This window comes from Gopherus flavomarginatus, chromosome 6 (genome assembly GCF_025201925.1).
Source record: "Gopherus flavomarginatus isolate rGopFla2 chromosome 6, rGopFla2.mat.asm, whole genome shotgun sequence".
NCBI classification, from domain to species: Eukaryota; Metazoa; Chordata; order Testudines; family Testudinidae; genus Gopherus; species Gopherus flavomarginatus.
Genome location: NC_066622.1, coordinates 114,548,597 through 114,556,096, shown reverse-complemented (window position 1 = coordinate 114,556,096; position 7,500 = coordinate 114,548,597). Strand labels below are relative to the sequence as shown.

Below are 7,500 nucleotides of genomic sequence, written 5' to 3'. Positions count from 1 at the left end.
AGAAGGTCTGCACAAACTTGTAGAGGAAATCCTAATCAAATCTAGTTTGGTAAAGAGCATTCCTGACAATCCACACAATACCAAGACCAATTCAATTGTACTGGTTGTTATTCAAAATAAAAGGCACTCACATCTATCCATTGTGTATTAATAACCCTATTCCATCTTTTTTTTGGGAGGTCACCTAACTAAATTGAGCCTTCTGTGCAAAAACAAGTACAGCAAGCAAAACCAGGGTGAATGTACAGAGCACGATTAGTTCATTCACCTTTTAAAGGAGGGAATGTTCCTTCTTCATACATACAATAAAATCAACTTTTTACTTTACATATGTCATGGTCAGATGAATCTACCCCAAAAATGAGTCTAGAGATTTTCATTTCAATAACTCTCCTAACCTCTAAATATATTTTTGGTTTAATTTTTTTATAGAAACTTTTATAAAGTGCAGTAGGAGTTTTATATGGAAATTATTGTTTGTATTTCTACTTTTTAAAAAGCCTGTTAAACACTCTTTAAGGATTAGGACAAGTTTCTTACCCCAATCCCTACAATTCCTTTATCATTAAGGCCAAAGAGTTTTTAGTGGGCTGAATACTGCTAATCGCTTACCCCAACCCCCATGGCTTTGTTTCTGTCAAAATAGCTTCTTTCAGCTGCAGCAGAGAGAGAGAGAGAGAGAGAGAGAGAGAGCTGTCTCGGCAAATGAACTGTTCTTTCTCACCAGATGTGTAACCGTGTTTCGTCTTTCACTAGAGACAAGCTGGAGCCGACTTCTTCCGCTAGCCAGGCCTATGCTACATGTCTTACAACAACACAAATGTAAGCCCCTTCCTTTCCACACATGTTAAACTCATTTCCTAGTGAATTATTGGGAAAACATAACACTATCCTTACTGTTGTTTTCAGATGATGCCATTTACTTTATACACTCCTGGCACCACAAGTACAAGATGCTTCGTTCTGCATAGTTTTCTGGCTGTGAAACTTTTGGTGAAGGAATCACAGATTTATTTATTTATTTATTTATTTATGTAATTTGCCTCTGGCCTCAACTTACTAGAATCTACAAAGTGTGCAAAACAAATCCATTCTCTTCCCACTTAACAAATACTATTCATGCTCTGTGGATTCTTTTTTTGTCTGAGAAAAGGAAAAAGTGTCAATTCAATAAGAAAATAAGAGCCATAGCTGAATAAACTATATTTTGAATCAACTAAGATAATATATGAATAAACTAACAAATTTTTTCTTTAGTTTGATATTTTTAATGAACCAAACCTGTTTACAAAACAGTCAAACCTATGACTCTTGTAAAATACAGAGCAAGCCTTTGACCTACAAAATTTTCCAGCTGTTTTTTTTCTTAAATTGTAGCCACATTTTTATTTTAAAGTATTAATAATGCTAGTATAATATCTTATTATATATAGTTTTGACCACAAACGTTTTTGTGAGATTTGCTATTAAGATAAACAAACAAGAGAAGCTTGTATTCTGGCAGCTTGACTGAGGTGAATGGTTTTCATTTTCTTAGAGTGTAAGCTCTGGAAGCTCTGCCAAGCACAGGTTAAGCTCCCTGAGTTTTCACTTCCTGTAGCCCAGCTTGTCAATCACTTCCTGGCATCTGCAGTGACAATTTCCATCGTTAGAGCTTGGAATTTCCATCTCCTCCAACATGTCTCCCACTGCCACCATCACCTCTTGGACACCCATGTCTAATACATTATTCACCATCTCTCAAAAGAAACTCGACACTGTTGCATCTGTGTTGAGTCTAAATAAATCCATCTAAAATATTGGTTCTTTATATGTATATGTTATCAAAAAAAGGCTTCATTAGAACAGCTTCTCCTGCTTTGTTTCATGTGCTTTTTTTCATTATCCACTATCCGATAATAATTATTTCCTGCAAGCATGCGTACCAGAACTCTGAGTTTGAAAGATTTTTCCATAACCTAATCCAATTCATCAAAGGCATCCTAACAAAATTATAGGCTCTGGCAGTATCTTTGCTTTTCACCTGATAAGGCTGTAACAGAAGCAAAGGATGGTTTGTATCAGGATACTTCTTGTAGTATAGTTTTTGACAGCTTTGCTTAAATCCCTTCCCCCTCTTTTCCTTTCTCACAAAAACATACTATTTATTATTCCTTTGCATAACAGTGCTATAGATGCATTTGGCTTTATAGAAATAAGCAAGTGTATTACACAGAAAAAAGAACGTTACAAAAGTCTCATCTATCCCACTTGGGATTTACCGGAGAATAATGATTTTAAGGATGTGTATGAGTGTATTCCTCCGCTAGCAAAGAATCTAAATATTTAGGCAATTTAATTAATTGTGGTTTTCTGTAGTGGTTAAGAATATAGATTCAGACTGAACATGTAAATTGCATAATCTTGGTAAGCTTGGGTTAAAAAAAAAAAGAAAATTTTCAGAGCAGTATCTCGGGCTTGTTTTCTTTTTTTTTAAAATGGCGTTTTCCGTGTTGCTGAAGGTTTCCTTCATGTGCAGTTTGTTTTTGCCACCATTCAATGTATGTTTTGTGAAAGTATATGCATTGAAGAACTAATGAATGGGTCAGTATATATCTTTTGCCTCCAGAACACTAAGTCTGGTAGTTTGCTTATAAACAATACAGAGATATTCACATCTGTGTGCTTGAAAGGCCAAAGTGACAGTCTCAGCCCAGGAATGTATCCTTTGCAGCCATATCCACTAATCTAAAATATACTACATTCTTGAAATCATTGCCTACAGAAAATGACAGAAAAAAACGCTTACACAGAAAAGTCACAATTTTAAAAATGTACTTTGAACTGAATAACAGCTCCTGAAGCACAATCAAAGTAAAGAGAACAGTTGAGCGAATCCATTGCCTATTTGGCAATAATTATGTGCATATCTTAAAGAGAACTAAGAACAAAAAAATTTACTCTAAACTGTCCTGTTTTCAGTGCATTATGCAGATGAAATGACAACTTGTCATTTAAGAAGTTAATAAACAGTCACCGTTTTTCAGGTTATCCAAATGCTACTGAATAGAAGACCTCAGATCCCTAAATGATGTGTAATTAAAATTATTTAAAAAATCCTCCTTGACAGGCCAGGGCTTAGCCAAAATGTAAATGACATTAAAGAAGACAATGAATTTAATTTTATTTAATGTCCCTTTTTGCAGATCCTCATTTACATAGCATTTTTAACAAAAGCGTTGACCTTATAAATGCTGGCATTTGTACAGCTTCTGCAGAGTTGGATTTAATCATGCTTTCGCAAAGCCATAAGGGAAAAAGCTTTAAGTTCTCTGGTTGGATATGGAGTAGGAATAAAAACATTGGGACTGGTCAAATGTTTATCCTCCTTGCTTCTGAAAACAACCTGACAAGAAGATGTAAAGGTCTAGGGAATAACCCATTGCTGTTTGTAAGGCTTGGTAATAATCATACATAATCATTTGGAAATATAGCTAATAAAAAATATAATGAGTGTTCAGCAAAATCGGCATTAGGCCCAAATTACATGATATTAATACTTGAACAGGTGCAGAAAGGCGCTTTAAATGAGGTAAATGAATAAAATGTCCCACAGCACAACTGTGTGCACTGACAAAAAGTCAATCACATGAATAATTCAATGACTAGGACTGCCAGCAAAGGTCAGCTTTCTTTGACCTTTGTGACAGGAAGTGAAAGGAAACACTGTTGACTAAAAAAACTCCAATCAGTCTTCAGCTACTGTTCTACAATTACTTTAAAGGTGTAAACATAGAGTATAAATGAATTAATGGTATTTATCAGGAACCCAACATATAAAACTAAGCTTGAGGGTCAACTCATTTTACTCAAGACAATATGAAATTACAGACAATGAAAGGTTAAATGGGGGGAATGCTTTTCTACAAGCAATGTCAATTATGAATAAAATCTGAGGTCAGTTGAAAAGTATTTCAAGAGCCTACAGGGTTGAAATTTTGTAACAGCTGTTAAATATGACAAAACTTTTTTTCCCAAAAAACTAAAGCTATTCCAAACTCTGTATGAAAGAAATGGGATAAACAGATGTCTGGCTGCTATACAGGAAAGTAGGACACACTTGGAATGATAAGTCTCCTAAACTCTATAGAATAATGCCAGATTTATTGGGGAGGGGGGGCATTTACTACCCACAGAGATGCCAAGTAGCAGTATGACTATGATAGTACCATCTGGAAAAACGTTGCATAGCATGCTATCAGTAAAACATTGCAAGCACATTCAGTGTGCACAAGCAGATCTGCCATTGCTTTACTAGTGAGTTGCCGCTTAATGTTTTGATAGTAATGTAATCCTGCCTTCCCGTGTTCCTCCACAATCAGTCTTTTCAGTTTTCAACAGTTGGACACTACACCTTCATATACATTCAAGCCAAACAAGGAGAGGAAAAGTCAAGAGGATGTATCTTACCAGGAATTTCTATGCCTTCTAATAAAATATATTATGATGGCACAGAAGAATTATTTTCACGCACAGTGTGGTTTTGGTTTAGCAGTTACAGCGGTATCCTGTAATCATTTACAGCCATTGGAATGTATGGGTGAAATAGGATAGATTTATCTGTTCATAGTTCTGATATGTAGACAATGGGTGTTCCTAATGAGGAACATCTGCTTTTGTGTTTTCCCAGAAAACATTATTCCACTATGAAAATGATACTCCCATCCTTTTCAGCAATACCACAAAGAAAATATGGCCCTTTTCCTTTATTTTATTTGGTTTTCTTTAGGTCAATTTAATTTCCCAGGGACCCCTTTTCTGTGGCATCTCTTTACTGACCACACATTATGGGGCTTTTTTCCTTTACTACATAAATTATTATGTACTATGAATAATTTTACTATGTATGAATAATACTGTAGTATAATTATATTCATGCAATAATAAAAACTTGTTTCCTTAGCAATGCTTCATCAAGTAAGTGCAAATAAAAAATTCTCTGTGAGTTAAAAGTTCGGGTGATATGCAATATGTAAATTTGGGGTTTTTTTAAAAGGCCTTCCATTTTGTTTTACATTTAAGTCTCCTGAAAGATGAAAAGGCATAATTTCATTAATTGATCTAAAATATTGTAATATTTTGCAAATGATTACACCTGAAGTGTGCTGGTATTTCTTTTCTTCTCTCCTAATGTTTAAGACAGTTCAGATTATCAGAAAGAGCATTAGTTTGGTCTAGAACAAACATATGGCCATAGATCTCAATTCAGGATTGAATTATTGTTCATATCCTCAGGACAAATGTGCCTTATCTGGTCAAAATCTGCTAAATGTATGCAAAGGCCAAAAGGATCTACTGAAGTATATTGCATATAATTTTTAAGTCAGCTAACAGAGTGATAAACACTTCTTATGGAAAACTGTAAACTGACCCCAAAATTTGATGGGGATATTTTGTTCTGTGATGCTCAAGAGGAAACAAAACCCAGAAATTCAACACAACAAATAATCCAGGCGACAAACTATTAACGCATGGCTCAAGCAAACATAAATTATTATTAGGAATTTTAAATATACTCTGATAGTCTCAAAAGATTATGTTAATTTTATTAAGCGCTTTTCCAAAATGTATTTTCCTTTTATGATATTGGCTATAAATTGCTTGTACTGTACATGAAACTTAACAATTTTTCAAAAAAATCATGTTAAAATACATAGAGTATCATACCAAAATCCCTTCTTAGAGATATACAGTATGCAACAAAATGCTAGTAGTATTATCTAATTAAAAGGGACAACTCTTTTAAGAAGGCTAAAATATACATTCTTTTTCTCATTATACAAAAACTACTCCTACCTTTAAAACTACTAATGTAAAAGGTGATTAAAATTCCTATAAAATTGTCATATCTTTAAATTTAGAAGCACAACAGATTTTTCATCAATAATTAAGATCTCTAAAGCATTTGTGCTAGGCGTAAATGGAGTTTCAATCTTCCTTATTCAAATAAACATGGTAAACCCATTAACCAAATGGGTTTTTTTAATTTTTTTATCCTCTCATGCATCTAGAATATCAAATTACAACACACTTCTGATAGTTTTTGGAAGGTATAAAATCCCTGGCATCGTACAGTGTGTTTCAACGTTGTTATTCATACTGAACAGAACTGATATAATTTAATTCACTATTATTCAAATACATCATTAAGTATATGTCATTATAATTCTTAATTATTGCAAAATATTATTTGTTTTGCACTTCATTGTACATATGCTCTCTAAAAGCAAAGTACTTCTAAATTTATCAATTTAAGTTCAATAGTCAAGAAATGATCGCTCTGTCCACATATCTAAATTAAAGTCTGACTCAGCACACGATAGCAAAATATTGTTCTAATTTTCACTTCTAATTATTTTATAGTGTTCTAAGGCTTCACACTTTAAAGCAATTTAATATTTACATTTGTAAATGTCACACATAGCTAGAAAACTCTGAAAGATTAAACATGCTTATGATCCAGTAATAAATGCTATAATGTACTATCTTTCATTAACTGTTCAACCAAGATTCCTATACTTCCAAATATTTTTACCCAATACAAAATAAATAAATTCAGCTCACAAGGCAACAATCCACAGCTCTATGATTTCCATAGCTAAAACACTAAAGACAAATATAATTATATTGATTTTTGTACTTTAAGTTCTATAAAGTGTTGAACTTGTTCTCAATTGCCTGACACAATCCCAGAGTGATGGCAACAACTGGTCAGCCCTATTTGATTACTAATAAGAGAGATGTCCCTTCTGTCAGATACCTAACATTCTCCACTAAGCAAACAGCTATTTCAGCTAGTTAAACATTAGCATTGCTCTCCACTGGTGGTGCATATTTCTTTAGGCTTAACTCATGGAGTTTTCCAGGTTTAATTTTTCAGTCACTGGACAGCAAAGTTCATGATCAAAAGATAACTTTATAATGAAAGCTCCTGAAATTCAACACTTCTTCAAAACATTCTAACACTCTGCTTCACAAAACCGGTGTTACATGTACACGTCTTACTAACATTTATTAGATTTGGGTACCAATTTCAAAATCTACAGTCAATCATATATTGACCCTTTTGCTGCAACCATATTGTTGAAAAAGTTGCCAAAGTTGCTGCCAAAAAAAAGTATTGTATTTTGGTGAATATTTTCTGATTAAAATCATGCTAAAATAAAATTTCCAAGGACTTGTTAAGAATTATGTGATAATATATTACCTGACAAAATCTGAATAGCAACAAAATGGATAAGAGTGTAAAGAAATGCATATAGTTAATTGAGATAAGTAAATTAACGTTGGAAAACATAACCAATATGTGTTATTAGTTTCAGTTATAACAACTTTGGTTTATTAGTTACATATTTGCTATTTGACATAAAATGACAGCCAAAATTGGTAAAAAAAAAATTAGGACACATTCTCACAACTAATTGATATCAGGTTAAATTCATTCTAACACTAGGCAACAAT

General features: G+C 33.3%; 1 protein-coding gene across 1 annotated transcript in view; it reads right to left on the bottom strand.

Annotated features, from left to right (window-relative positions):
* Positions 1-7,500, bottom strand: part of EBF3 (EBF transcription factor 3) — a 124,242-nt gene that overhangs the window by 107,512 nt on the left and 9,230 nt on the right. The gene's annotated exons all lie outside the window — the stretch shown is intronic.